Source organism: Idiotropiscis lumnitzeri, chromosome 3, assembly GCF_059441095.1.
Source record: "Idiotropiscis lumnitzeri isolate Australia: NSW breed Sydney's pygmy pipehorse chromosome 3, RoL_Ilum_1.0, whole genome shotgun sequence".
In the NCBI taxonomy this organism is placed as follows: Eukaryota; Metazoa; Chordata; class Actinopteri; order Syngnathiformes; family Syngnathidae; genus Idiotropiscis; species Idiotropiscis lumnitzeri.
The window spans coordinates 25869979-25884852 of record NC_142393.1 but is presented as its reverse complement, the minus strand read 5'-3'; the positions used below and the strand labels follow the sequence as shown (position 1 = coordinate 25884852).

The 14874-nt window shown below is 40.7% G+C and overlaps 1 protein-coding gene across 4 annotated transcripts in view; it reads right to left on the bottom strand.

The window, feature by feature from the left end:
* LOC148340626 (uncharacterized) overlaps window positions 1-14874 on the bottom strand; it is a 36237-nt gene extending 21363 nt beyond the window's left edge. For 2 of the 4 annotated variants that reach the window (XM_088292313.1, XM_088292316.1), the window contains exon 1: window positions 14537-14874. The gene's annotated coding sequence lies outside the window, so the exon portion shown is untranslated. Of the gene's footprint in view, window positions 1-2981; window positions 3084-14536 lie in introns of those variants that run through there. The other 2 variants (XM_088292314.1, XM_088292315.1) reach the window with 2 other exon arrangements.

The following is a 14874-nucleotide window of genomic DNA, read 5'->3' as shown; positions in this document are numbered from 1 at the left end:
TAGTTGTAGTAGTATTCTTCTTTGTTTGTGTCTGCATGACTGTAGTACTGCCTCTCAGTGGCCAAACTTAGCGGACCGCCGCATAGGCGAGAAACCACTGCGCTCAAGGGACAACCAATCAGAGACAGAAGGCATGACTTACAATATGTCAATCATTTGTCACATGCGCACAGAGACGCACAATTAGAATGGAAAGCAATCTCCAAGTGACCTCTTCACAGAACTGTGATTTCCCTGGCCAATTTTATATCATCCACACAGTCTGCTTGCAGTTCCTCTTAAATAAGACTTTTGTGCACTCCTGCATGGACTCCAGCAAATGAGTTTCTCCTTCCGCCATGTCAAGATTATTAAGGGAATGAGAGGAGCTGCTTTGATTGCCAGTGAATGAAGTTGCTGTGTCCACACCCTCAATGGCGTAAAATGCCTGTTTTCAACTGTGCCAAATATACCGAATCAAATTGAACCCGCCACTGTGCTGATTTTAGACCATGTGTCGCACCAGACCTGTCAATAGATCTCTAAATGTTACCAGTCTGACGTTTTACTTGAGTGTGCCTGTGAGTAAAAATGGCACAATGAATCAAACTGTATCCTGCTATAACTAAAACATGATGGCCAATTCTTTTGCTTCATTAACAGTTCAGCCTTGCCGAAGCTGTGCACTGAAGGGCGATGTCAGGAAGGGCAGCGACTCGCAGGCGTTCCACTGATCCGTCAACGTGGAGCTGGTGGGGGAATTCGGCTTTGGGCCTAGGTATCAGTCTGCTGTGATCTTGCTCCCTCAGCTTGATCATGTCACCATTACAGATTCGGCTTCAGAGAGACGCTCGCATGCAGAACACGTTCACACCTCGGCACTCGTCATTGTAATCTCTACAGAAGCAGACAGATTGTTTCAAAAGTACTACTAATAGTTTTAGTAGTGAGGACTGGTTGCGGGGGACTCGTCACATTTAGAACAGAGACAAAATTAGTGGTACCTCTATATGGAAAACGTGGAATTGCTCACTATTTTGTATCTGTAGTGTAACAGATTTTTCTCTCCCGGAAAGATTTCCAACAAGCTCTTTATCCAGGGAGTCCAGGCCTTTGGGCTGAATTCACACTATATTTCGTATTAAAAAAATCATTCATGGCCAACAATGGAGCTATTTTTCGTGTGAGATCAAACAAACAACAACATCTGCCTGCTGGCATCTGTAACTGACCTAATCTGTTGAACTGAGTCTAATGATTCGGCTCACCTAAAAAACCCGTCATATGACCTTGCTACACTGGAAGAGCAAATCAAGTCAAGTCTGAATATCATAGTGGATTTTAAACAACTGATGACTCCCTCACATGCTGTTGAAATCTAAACGCATGCACTCCGCGCTTTATTCCCCAAGTCAGGTTCACAATGTTCTTGTTCGTATATTGATGTCACTTTTTAGTCTCTTCTATTCATGTTTCGACCTCATATTCTATTCTCGTCAAGGGAAGCATGTGTAAAAAAAAATAATTTTATTGTTTACCTTAAATGCACATGACGATAAATGTATTGAATCTTGAATGCTGCAAGAAAATTGTATATTACGTCTCGAATAACTTTATGTAACTTCACCGTGTAGTGATTTTATTGCCGTTACATAAGCAGACTGACCACAGTTTCATTGCAACAGCAGCAGCAGCAAGAGCAGCACCTTTTGAAGAAAATACCTGATGGGAACTCATCGGGGCCATTAAAAAAAAAAAACTGAAAAAAAAAAACATTTTCATTTTTTTTAAAGCCATCAAACAAGCCGGCACGACTGCGCTGTTCCCAGGTCTCGGTCGGCAAGTGATGTTTTCACACTTGTGTGGAAGATTGCTATTTCTGCACACAGCCACATAACTCAATTATTCATTGTGAATGCTGGCGCACTCACTTTACCTCTTTAAGGGAAGGAGCAGGGTGTGTCGTGCACGTGTTCCATGTCTTTCCAATGCAATGCAACATCACAGAAGAAGAAGAAGAAGCGGTGCTATTCCACAGCGTGCAGCAGGAGAGGAGGCAGGCAAGAGGAGACAGGGAGCTGTCATAAACATGCAGTCAAAGCCTTATGAAGCGGGAGGTGCGGATCAAACAGCAGAGGGAGGAAATGGGAAGAATCTGTCTCCCTTATCTTCTCTCGCAGCCAGCTGCGCATCCTCTGCTACTCGGTCCACTGTGACCGATAAAAACACTTTCTCAAACACGAGCACAACTCAGCAAGCAGTCTTGAAAAAAGACCAGACTGGCATCACACGCACACAGCCTTGCGAGGGGTCAACTCTTCTTTTCGGGTGCACGTTAACTAACAGAGGATCCCTTTAAAGCACTGATAAATGGGTATGATTTCTCAATTAAATAGTGTTCATAATCGTGCAGTCCTCCATAACTGCTTCAACCCTCCATTCTGCAAGTCGTCCAGTATTCAAGCAATTGTTGGAGGCACTATTTAAGAGATTTTATATTTATACTACCTGGAAAAATACACACACACATATATATATATATATATATATATATATGTATATATATATATATATATATATATATATATATATATATAAAACTGTACTGTATACACACTTGCTGTGTGGTTGTTTTGATATGTGCAAACCTTGCACTTTTATTGGACCTCTTTGCATCCATCTCTGACTCACGCCAAGCGAAAAAAAAATACACATCTAGGACTGACACTGTCTGTAACCTTTTTATCAGCCTGTGCTGCTGCTGCCCATATTTCCCAGAGGAAAAGTGCAGGGAGCCAATTGGAACACTTACATATGTCGACACCTCTGCACAACCATTTTCCACAGTGCTCTTTGCATCATCCTTTGAGTTTGTGTGACTCACTCTCTCATGCTTTCACACACATGGATACATTGATAAAACCACACTGGCACACAAAGGTATTCATCAGATGCATTTTTTACGAAATGCACAGTTTATGAGAGAGGAAGTCCACACTCACGCGTACTGTAGGTTGTCACACTGTTAAACGACGTACCCGCATGGTTTCAGGTGGGTCGCTCCCAGCACTTGCAAGCTTGCTTTCAAGCCTGTGCATTAAAACGAAACAAAAGCCGTGTACGAGTCTTGGGCTAATCACTTATGCAACAAAGCGGAAATGGACACACCCCTAAACTGCCATCCTACCACATTGAGAGCGGCCTGTGCTATCCAAATGACTGTGTCTAATACTCACGATTCTATTTCCATGTGAAAGGGGTAGCCTTATCGTGGCTTGGCAGATGCGATGAGGCTCTCCTGCTCCGCCCAGCCTCCGTCGGGGAGGCCATCGATTTGATCCAGCCTTAAAAGGCCGGTCATCCTCAACAATGGCAGCTTACGGAAAACCATTACCTTGGAAGAGTTCTAAAATGTTAACCGACATGCAGGTTTGAGATGATGCTCCAGCTCTCTTGCGATACCTAAGCACATACGCAGAGCCAGGAGAAAGAACTGTGCGGGTTTTAGCTCAATCAACAACGCAGGCTCCTACTTTTGTGAGTCATGCTGCCTTTCTTTGTGCGGCATGTCCAAGTCCACCTACGATGGATATAAAAAAATCTACACACCCCAGTTTAGATGGTAGCTTTGTGATAGTAAAAATGAAAACGATATATAAATCATTTCAATACTTTTCATACCATTATTGTGACCTATAATCTGTAAGTGACAACTTGAAAAGACTTTTTTTTAGGAGAGAAGTAAAAATAAACCACTCATAAGTAATTTATAAAACTTGTGATCATTTATAAAATTTAAAAAATAAATAAATAGAAAAGTAAAAAAAAAGAAAAAAAAAAAACGTGTCATCTGTCTATGAATAGATTACAAATGATAAAAAACTATGAGTGTGTGTCCTGAGAACATGCTTGGAAAATTTGAGGAGCCATAAAAACCCTTTGAGCAGATTTGTTGGAAAATGCTGTAAATTCTTTGCGACACATTCCCAACCTTACAAAGTATGTTTACCCATAGCAACCTTACATTTAGTCCAAGAAATAAGCACCAATGAAATTGATGGAAATACCATTAATCAGTTACATCTTATTTTGGGAAGACATTATTTTCCAAAGCAGTATCATGGATGCACTTATTTGTTGTTCATAAATTATAAGCATAGCAAAAAGGGATGATTGAAGATTCATTGAAAATTTATATAAATTTAAACTGCATAAACTATGCATCGATGTAAAAAAAAAAAAATGAATCGGTTCGCAACGCCACGTCAACCACAAATCAATCAGAGAGATTCAAATATTGCAATTACAGTATATGACATAAAACCTTCACTTAAAATACATAAGACCAAAACCATGTTATATATGCAAGTCAATAATAGCACACAAAAGATTATTTACATGTTACAGTTTTTATTTGTCTTTAGCCAAAGATTAGTGTTGGAGGTGCAAATCTTAAAATACTAAATGGTTTTCATCACACACTATGTAATTATCTTTGTTGTATGTTAAGTTTTAGAGTAAATTATAAACACGGTTTGACAAAAAAAAAAAAAAAACAGCTTGAAGCCTTTTGGGAAGAACTGCTAACAAATTATGCCTGCCAAATTTCTGCTAGTTGGAAAGTGATTTGATTCACTGTGACCAAAAAGTTTCATTTTTAAAGTTTGCACTAAGAAAGCAAACAATAAATAAATAAATATAATAAAATAAAAACCGAAATACTTTCCATGAACTATACATGTACTGCATGCATCCACAGAAACTTGTCATATTCATATTCTTTCAATATCTACGTGACCTCGGATGAAGAATAAATGACTGCAATTATTTCTACTGCAACTATGCAACAGATTGTAATAGAAATGTAAATTTTTCTTGATTTAATTTGAACACAGCAAAAGGGAAGCTCAATATAATTTTGCAAATGAGCAAAATATTTGATCAGTGGCGCACACCTGCTAACTAGCAATGAAGGAAATGACATTGACGTCACAAAGCGTGTGCGTGTGTGTCTGCGTGTGTGTGTTCATGCGCGCGCGCGTATGGTTATGTGTGAAAGCGTCTGGTCTAAACGTGTGGATACGACAGAGAGCAGGATGCTACTAATTAGTTTATGGCAGGGTCCTGTAATTAGGTTAGCAGAGATTCGGTGACAGCTACCATGTCGACAGAGCCCATCTTTGTTATTGATCAAATGACTTCTTAATGCAGCGACGAACACAGCAGGTGCTTTCGTTGAACAAGTGTGAGCACAGCTCAACGCAAGCGATTCACTTGGGATCTCAGCTCTTCTTTGCGTGAGGCCTACATTTAAGAACTTCAAAAATAGATAAAAATAGCCTGAGATATTTTCTCGATGACACGCTTGCAGACTTGCACTTTTGAGATTGTTTGGTTCTACTCATTGATTTGTCACGATGTACTGTATGTGCTACACAAAATGAAAGGCGACCTATTTATGGATTTTAGCATGTTAAATGGTATTTTGTTGCAGTTGCTTCCATTGTACCTTTATCTGATAGAAGGCGTGAGGTGCAAATCTCCAAGGTGCTATGAGGGTGACGTACTAAATAAAGATATTTTTCAAAGTTTTGAGGTTCCAAGAAATCTCCACCCCAGTTGTGTCACTTTGCTTTCCGACTTAACACAATCTGCTTCCTCCAAAAATAGCTCAGTGCTTCTCTGAAGCAGGCTTTTGGCTCGCTCCTGTGATTGACCGTTGTGGTAGCGTGCAGGGGGGGGGGAGAGAAAGACCACAATATCTACATTGTGACAAGACTACCAACATGCAGCAGGATCTGGAAATTCAGTTTGTGCAATGTTTCTGCTGTGCTGCATGCTGAAAGATAGGCGAACAAATAGATGAGACTGCTGGGATTGGAAGATCACGCGTGACGCGGATGACACTTAACCTGACACGGCAGATGGCTTGCTTCACAAAACCTTGACTTCTTTCACAAATCTATACGAGAAAAAGCTACAGAAAATTGTTTAACGAAGGGACATGATGAAGATCATGAAACTTGGATGAATGGTGAATGGCACAAAAGACTGTCGCGTTTGAATATTTTTAGAATCAAATATGCTATTGATTATCTCAGTGATTATTCAAATAATCGGATAAAAGTGTATTTTTCTTCATCAAATGCAATACAGTGTAGATGTAAACTGCAGGTATTATTTTTGTGCTCTAGGGGGTCGCCAACCTCTCGTTCTACTCTAGTGTCTGTGACGTTGGGTGTGTATGGCTTTAAAAGACGGAGCCTGGCCTGGTTCGTGACATTGGTGTCAATGAATGAGTGCCGTTTTTATTCTTCTAATTGAGATTATTATTATATAATACAGATAAATAGTAATTTTATAAATTGTGTTTAAAGTGTTTTATCTCCTGCATCCAACAGAACCGCTGAGGAATCTGTGTCGACTTTCAAGAAGGAAAACGTGACGTCATTGATGGGCAATGGAGTTACGTTCACAAAAACCTCCATGCACTGCATTATTCTGCTCTTTCATAGGCTGGAATTGAAAAGGGAGTTTTAGAACTTTCAGGGCAAGAGTTTCATAGTTGAAGTAAACGAGGGAACTATTCTTCGTCAGTATTCAGTAGAAGGGCTAAAATGTATATTTAAAGATACAGAATTTCCTTTTTTTGTTTTGTTTCAGGTATCATTCGAACAGTGGTGAGGCCATTAAAATTTGGCAGCTTAAGAGTTGCAGTTTATGAAAGCCTTTTACTTTCTTGACCATGGCTCGCCAATTGACATTGGCAGAGTTGGAAAAATGCCACCTGGCAAAAACTTTTTTTGTCCCTGACTGCAGTTAATCACCAGTTTGAGAGGCTTTATGGCTGTCACACTGTTGTGACGAGTAGCACAATTTTCACTTCAACTTGTTGAGCATCATAATCTTCCCCTTGAAGCCTTTGAACAACTTGACGTCGGTATGAGTAAAGCTTTATCACACTCCTAAGCATCAAATGAATCAAACTTTTGTTGGCGCTGAGCTCCCGTGCAGCCCAGCGGATGGAAATGTCCCTGTCTTTGTGCAAATGCATTGTGTTTTCATTAATGGCGGGTGTACAAGGCCTTCGAATGCGTGGTTGGACAAGAACAGATCCTCTTTTGACAACCTTACTTGCCTTGTCTGTGTCTGCCAGTTTAAACTAACAATTATAGAAATCAGTATCGAAAATGGATGGATATTAATGTCAATCTTATCAATATTTAATCAGGAAGAGTCAGTCCATTTCTTTTCTGTTCTGTTCTGATAAAACTCCATGTTCGGCAACATCTGCATTAATCCCTTCAAGGGCAACTATCAAGGTCCACTGGTGACAGGACACAACAACACTTTAGATTGTGCAATAGTTTGTAAAAATAAAACCAACACATGCGGACTGACTGATCGTATTTGTGAAAAAAAAATGACATTTTCAAAATTGTGGCAAAGGAAGTTCCGGTCCGACACCAGCGATGTAGAGCGTGACGCAAGTCCTCATATGAAATGGTGCAAACCGTCCTCAAGCGGATGTTTTGATACGCTTTGAAAAAGTCCTTCAAGACGAAGGCAGCCTCTGGGGTGGAGTTCACTTGATGTGATCCCACTTTCAGCAAGCCACTCTTATTAAGCTGCATATCTAAAAGCCGGCAGATTCTCTTACTAAACCAATCGATACAGAACCCGGCGCTGTGGGGCAGACCTGCACTCCACCCTTCTGGCAACTTCCGGCATCCCCACGCTCTCACTCGCACACGGTCGGGACGGAGAAGCGGCGGATGCATTTCGCCGCCCTGAGACCGAACTGATAGTGCATGCAGGTGCAAAGAGTCCTCTGAGAGAGAACAAAGCGCCTGTTAATGAATAAATAAACACAAGAGTCAGCATGAACACTTTGCTGTCCTCTTCATCCTATACACCTCTGTGACACGCAGAAGAATCGATTAGCACCACTCACGTGCAAGGGGTGGGCTCACCCGCCCGCCGCCTGCTGCCGCTGCTGCTGAAACATTTCCTGTAGATGAGCATGCCCCTCATTAATGTTAACGGCAAAACTGGTATACGGAACCAGGGCAAAACATGCAAATGAATTCAGATGGCAGAGTAGGACAACTTATTTTGCGAAACAACCGCTCCCACCCTCGTCGGCAAGACTGACAAATACTTCATCTCCTCATACTGAAACACGCCACTTTGAACAAAGCATCCATCAGTGGAATTTGAGCATTGTTGCGAGTGCGGGAGTGCAGCAAAAGGTGCAGACAGAAGTATTTCCAATTTACCGTTCCTCACTACAAGTGACAAACCAGACAAATAATAAGATATCAAAAACAAAGGTGTATTTAAGCTTCTCTGCTGAACAGTAGCCGGAAGGCACCGTTGCCCTAAATAAACAAGAATATTTGAATCCCTGCAAATTTGAGTCGGTAAACTCACAAATGTCTCTGTGGCAACTCAGAGTGCACCCCCTCTCCGTGTGCTGAACATGAATTCTTATCACAGATTCACTGGAATTTCTTTTTTTTTTTCCAGCAGCATTGAAACTTGTATTGCACAAGGGAGGCAATCGATGCGATTCATGCACACTCAAAAGGCCAAATAAAAAGACCACAAGTATAATGTGATTGCGCAGACGTTTGCTTTGTTGGGATTCTTTCTTTCACATGAGATTACCCGACGATTACTCGGCTTCCGCATTACAGGATAAGCCTAGAACACAGGACGCCAGCGGTAGAGCTGGAATAAAATAGAATTGCAAGGTACAAATAGCTTACAAACTGCAAATACATGAACGTGGTTTAAAACCTACAAACCGCACTCTCAAGGAAAAAGTGGGCCAACTCTTGCACAGGTTACCCAAATGCAAATGCACAAGGTAGAACAATAGCAATGAATTCAAGAATGAATTCATTTTAAAGAGCCCGGGGTGTGTGCATCCAATGATGTCGAACCAAAAGTCTTTAACAAGCACCGCCCCAAAAAGAAATTGAAATAAAAATACTTCAGACCACAATAGTGGTAGTAGTAGTAACAGAGTGGAATGGTCCCTTCCAATTTGCCACCAGCTGTTCCCTAGTTGCTACTTACACGTGGCAGAAGCCATGCTTGACTCTTTGGCAGCCCTGAGCCAACAAAGATAAGGCAATACAGAGAACTTGATATTCACCAGGTGACACGAAGCGAACGCATAACAGCAAAGATTGTCATGTCAAATAAAACGCATGTAAGCCATCTTTCAAACAGGAAGGTCTGATGCGGACAGACAAGAGATGTCAAAGTCACACACCGGCGGACAGGATGCAACTGATGAGCCTTTCTATGATGTCATATTATCTTTCCAAGAGCAGCCATCCCACTGCTGAACCCGCTGGCTCATCACGACAGCAGCTAATAACAATTGACACTTTCCCCAGGCTCAACTGGTCGACTGAAACAAATATATTTGCCAGACGCCCACGCTGCCATGTGTGACTACAACGATGTAAACCGATTACTTACATTTTGACCCACTTCAATTTATGTGCAATTATTGAATCACTTATTTTTTTTTCACCGTTATTAATCCAGGTAAGGCAATTGAGAACAGGTTCTCATTAGCCACATCAAACTGGCTGCAGACGGCAGAGAAAAACAGATCAAAATAAAATCAAATACATATATCGAATATTACACAGTGTGACAGTTACATATTTACATATTAAATTATATTTCATCACAGCACAACAAAAGGTTTATAAAATGCTAAAAAAAACAGATGTGGAAATCAGGAACAGTCGCTCTCACTTTGTAAAGATATTAGAGGTTAATGGCAAGAATGTTTTACCATGTTGATCTTGAGTATCACATGCAGAAAATGAATTTTAGTGGATTTTCAATTTGTCTAAACATGATTTGACCAGCAAGGCTGTCTTGCTGGCAGAAATACGTTCTGACGTGCTGACCTACATTCGGTTAGCCTAACATCACAGTTGCACAAGTCTTATTTGAACGTTTTCAGAAAAATTAATTTAGCAAACGAGGAGAGTCCAGTTGCCTTGATTCAACCATAACGAATTATCACGACCTGGATGACTGACAAACTACGCAGTCATAAAGAAAAAACAGAAAGCACGTTAGTATTTTTTTTTTTTGATTGCGATTGAGAAAATTAAAAATGACTTTGCCTATTAGTCTAACGATTTCTAACTTCAATTCTAATAACTGTTCCAAAAAGTTTTATAATCATTCTCAGCACTGTTTTCTGTAATTTCCCTTCATTTTGAATTTCTTTGTGGATTTTTGGAACATCCGACTTCAGCCTCAATGGGCTGCCATGTCAATCTAATCTGCCCACAATCAGTAGCGCTGACCAGTGTAACTGAAACTATATTAGAAATGGGACTGACTGACCTCCCAAGGCCAGCGAGCTAGACCGCGATGACATCAGCATTTTATTGTCCTCTGATTGGTTGTTCTGAGCATAATTGTTACATCCAACTTGGAATGGCCATTACATGGCTGTAGCGATTTATTAATGTGTATCACTGAACGTCATATATTAGTATCTTTTATCTTCCATTATATCCATTCTCATTGTTTCTTCATTTGGCTTCTGCATTGCCTCCTTGGCCTTTGCCCAGCATTAATAATTGAGAGCTTTTCATGCAGACATGATTCTGTTGCCATAAGCCTGTTGGTTTCCATACAGCATTAAAAGTTTAAGGCACTGCACTAACACTTCCAGCTAGTACACGCCTGCCTGATTGATATATCTCACAATAACCTACTCATGCAGCAGATTGTATTCAACACTGCACAGTTTGAGAACCAAACGTTTTTTTTTTTGTTTTTTTTTTTTGTTACTTTGGTTAAACGGTCAGCCTTTAGGCAGCGGTCTTTACAGTTAATATGGTCATCATAGTGTGGCTAAAACCACAGATCTGGATTAAAAGGTGTAATAAAATGGTTATCTTACAGAATTTCGTACTAAGTAAAGGGGAAGTCAACCCCCAAAAGAATCCTGAACAAGAATATGTTCGATGCAGCACCACTAGTCGAAACACGATTGTAATTTTGTTTTACACTTCTTGGCTACCGTACTTATGTGCTAAAATAAATTAAAGGGGCAGTCAACCCAAAAATATTCTTTTCAACCATATGTTCTTTGTGCTTTCACTAGTGTAAACATGGCATTCTGAATAATTTTGCATTTGTGGAATATGAGTTAAGCAGCAAAATCCACCCATTTTTAGCCATTTTGTCAGTTCTGTCGACTGAACATGACATCACAGTTGGTCAGTGCTCAGCTATTAAGCCATCATGGCTTATCTTTAGAAAACATGTGAGCCATGATTGGTTATCTGATCCCTGAGCAACTGTAATGTATTTTTCAGTTGACAAAAGTGACAAAATGGTTGAGATGACTGAGATTTTACATTTCATAACACTAAAAAATTTGAAATAAATGTACATTTCCGAAAATAAATTAATATAAGTTGAAAGTATAGTTGTCTCTTTGTCTTACACTGCCCCCAGGCAGGCAGCAGTGCAAAGGCCATTCGACTGATGCAAAGTGGGACACAACTGTTTAATTATTAAGTCATTACTCTAGAATTTTGAAAAGCACAATATTGTAGAGTGTTGTTTTTATCATAAAAATAAACACATTACAAAATGTTCTGTTGTAATTTCAGGAGGTTTGGAACATATTAATGACATTTCCATTCATTTCAAAGATGATGTGAGATACAAACCCAGGGGATTAATTAAACTCACAAGTCAAGGTACCACTACAGCACTGCATATCGTTGACATCGGGTCGAAACCTTGTTCCTCCAAAATATTCAGGAGACCCCGAAAAATGCATGGCACTATTAACATTTCATCATCAAAGAAAGCAAGCCAATTCAACACTTCGCATTGATCAGTAATTTGGAAAATTAACACACACGTGTGCGGATTGACCCATTGTAAGGATTTTTGAAAACATATGACATTTACCAAGATGTGACTTACGAGGTTCTGGCCTGACGCCAGTCCTATGCAAAAGTGGTCAAGCATGTGTGATCTTTCATAGACTACAGTTTTTCATGTCGCTATATGAAAGTAATATGTATGCATGGGCAGGCAACTTAAGTTGTGTGCATCTAGAACCACACACTCTCTTGCATACTTTATCTACGAGAGGAAGACAGCAGGGAATCACGGAAGAGAAAGGCGCATTCTGGTCCTTGTCGCCTCAGGTGCAACAGCGGCAGGGATTGTTCTGTGTCCTGTCGGAAGCATCTGACTGTTCCCTAACCCTCGACAGAAGGCTGACTCTGCCCTCGCCTGCTAGATGTCGAACGCATGTGAAGAATAACGATGGTGGGAATTGTTGACGTTTTGTACAACATGCAGGAAACAGGAGGCGCTTGTGTTCAAAGTGTGGTTGTAGTTGTGCTTCATGCTGTGAACATTATTGCAAGGGATTCCGAGCAGGTGCTGGAACTTTATAGCTAAGGTGATAGGTGTAATTCCTGACTTTGGCCATCGAAGAGGTGGTCCCAAGGGCGAGCATCGTGCTTCGGTCAACACAAACACTCTAATGAGGTGAAACAGGCAACACACGGGATTTTCTGGAGGGCTCAGCTGGAGTCCCATGTCTGTAGTGTACACAAATATATTCTGTAAACCCATTTTCCCTTCCTCCAATAATTGCAATTCAGTTGAGTTTACTGACCCCCCCCCTCCAATATTGCGATTGCCATTTAACATGCTATTATTTTTAATAATTGAATCCAAAATATTACGACTTTCAATCTAATATTTTCAGAATATGATTTGGCCACACACACACACACCCACCCCTACTTATGCAGCACCATTAGGCATTTTTATAGCAAAAATAAAAAATGTCCAAAATTAAACAGTAGTGTGTTGTTGCACATGATGATGTGAATTTGTCCAAAATATCCAAAACACATACAGGGCATGTCATTATTTTTATTTATTTTGATACTTGAAACCTTTGTTCAGGAAATCAGATGCCATTGATGTTTGCACGTGTATTCCATATACACACTGACTAATCTAATGCTGGAAAATTTTGGAGTGGTGTGTTGTTTTAAGAACTCAATTTACAGACAGTATGAATAAATAAATAAAATAGACAAATACAGTGTATAAAAAATAATAAAGACTATTGACCAACCAAACTGATTTTTTTCCCCCAAACTGAAGCCTTTGAAATTCGGAAATTGCAATGGAAAAATCATTAATGTGCTCCAACGCTACCAAAAAAGCCCCCAAAAAATCTAATAAGCAAAATATCACTAAAATATTAATCTGTGTGTTAGCATTAAGCTAGTGGACTTTTGTATATGCCACCATTTAGCACTCATATTTAAAATATATGCTAACAATTCAAGGCAAAAAAATGTGCGAGTAGTTCTCAAAAAACTCAAAAGTCCGATATTACACCACAATGTACCACTGATACGAGCAAGATTCAGAAACGGTGCTGCATGAGCTGAGTGAAAAAAAATGCAGCAATTAAGGTCCAGTAATGCCACTCGCACACGAGCAAGGAGAGGCACAGTTGCTGATACACTTTCAGCTGCTTTTTAAACGAGACACTCAAAAACAAATCCAAAATGACAACACTCACAATAAGATACTGTAGGTCACAACAAATGCCCAGATGCACTTGCTCCAAATCTTGCTATCACTCACTAGGCCACACCTCTTAAAGGCCCAAACCCAACACAGCAATATTACGTTTAAGTCAAATTTACCACATTTTAACCTGAAATGTAATGCATTCAAAACGTGACATTTACCAAATTTTAACGTGGAATTGATTAAATAATGTGAGATTTATGTTAAAACGTGAATGTAGTTTATCGAACGAAAGGGGAAAAAAATGCATTCTAATCTAATCAAATCTAATCCTTGGTGTCTGTCCATGCTGCCAAATGCATTCAACATTACATGCACACCCATGAAAAGTTTGGTCTTAAGAAGTCAATGCAAAGGACATTCAAAGGTCATTTTGGCCTTTCTGGCTACCGCTCATAAGCAACTGCATTTTGAGAATATGACTGGTGCTAGTTTCTTATCACCATGTAAGGCAACCCACGCCCTGTGGGCCATGAGCGGATTAGCGATGAGTGTCTGTGATAGGAGGGCCCCCTGACAATGGCTTTATTAATTAGCCTCACATTGACGCGGGGCCCTCAGTAATATGCGGCACACAGTGACTTTGATCAAAAGTTTCCTCGCCAAGCTTCATCACATCTCGCGCTGCAATCCACTGCATGATGTAAAACTGCCGTGCGTGCAATGCGCCGGGGGGGTGTGCACAAGAGGGAGGGGAGGGGATGGGTGGAAAAGGAAAGTGGAGTTGGGAGGTGGTGGGGTGCACCATTTTAAAATTGGTCAGGCAACTTTCACACATGGCTGACCAAGCGGCTATGCAGCACTTTGACCAAGGAGCGATTAATTGATTGATTGATTGCTCATAGGGAGGGGGCGAATCGTTTAAAAACAGTCCACGCGTCATTAGCGCGGCCAAGAAGAAAACACATTGAAGGGTACTCACTCGACCTGCCGTCGCTTTAGAAGAGCATCTCCGTCTCTCGCAGGCAGCTTTTGGGATGACTTCTCCCGGGACGAGGCGCCTTGAACATCGCTGTTCTTCCTGGCTGGGCTCCAAACCTCCTTTAGCGACTGTCAACACTCATCGTGATTGTCGTCACCACGGAAGATGAAAGCTGTTATCTTAATACACACACATCTGATTTGGCTTCCCTTTTTTTGTGCCTTGCAATTGCCAGTCTCAGTGCGTGCAATAGACAAGTGACAGCGGCTATTTGAAGGGATGCTGACGCGGAAGCTGAGGGGCTCGCCTCCTTCTTCCCTGCTCAGCCTCCATCAGCC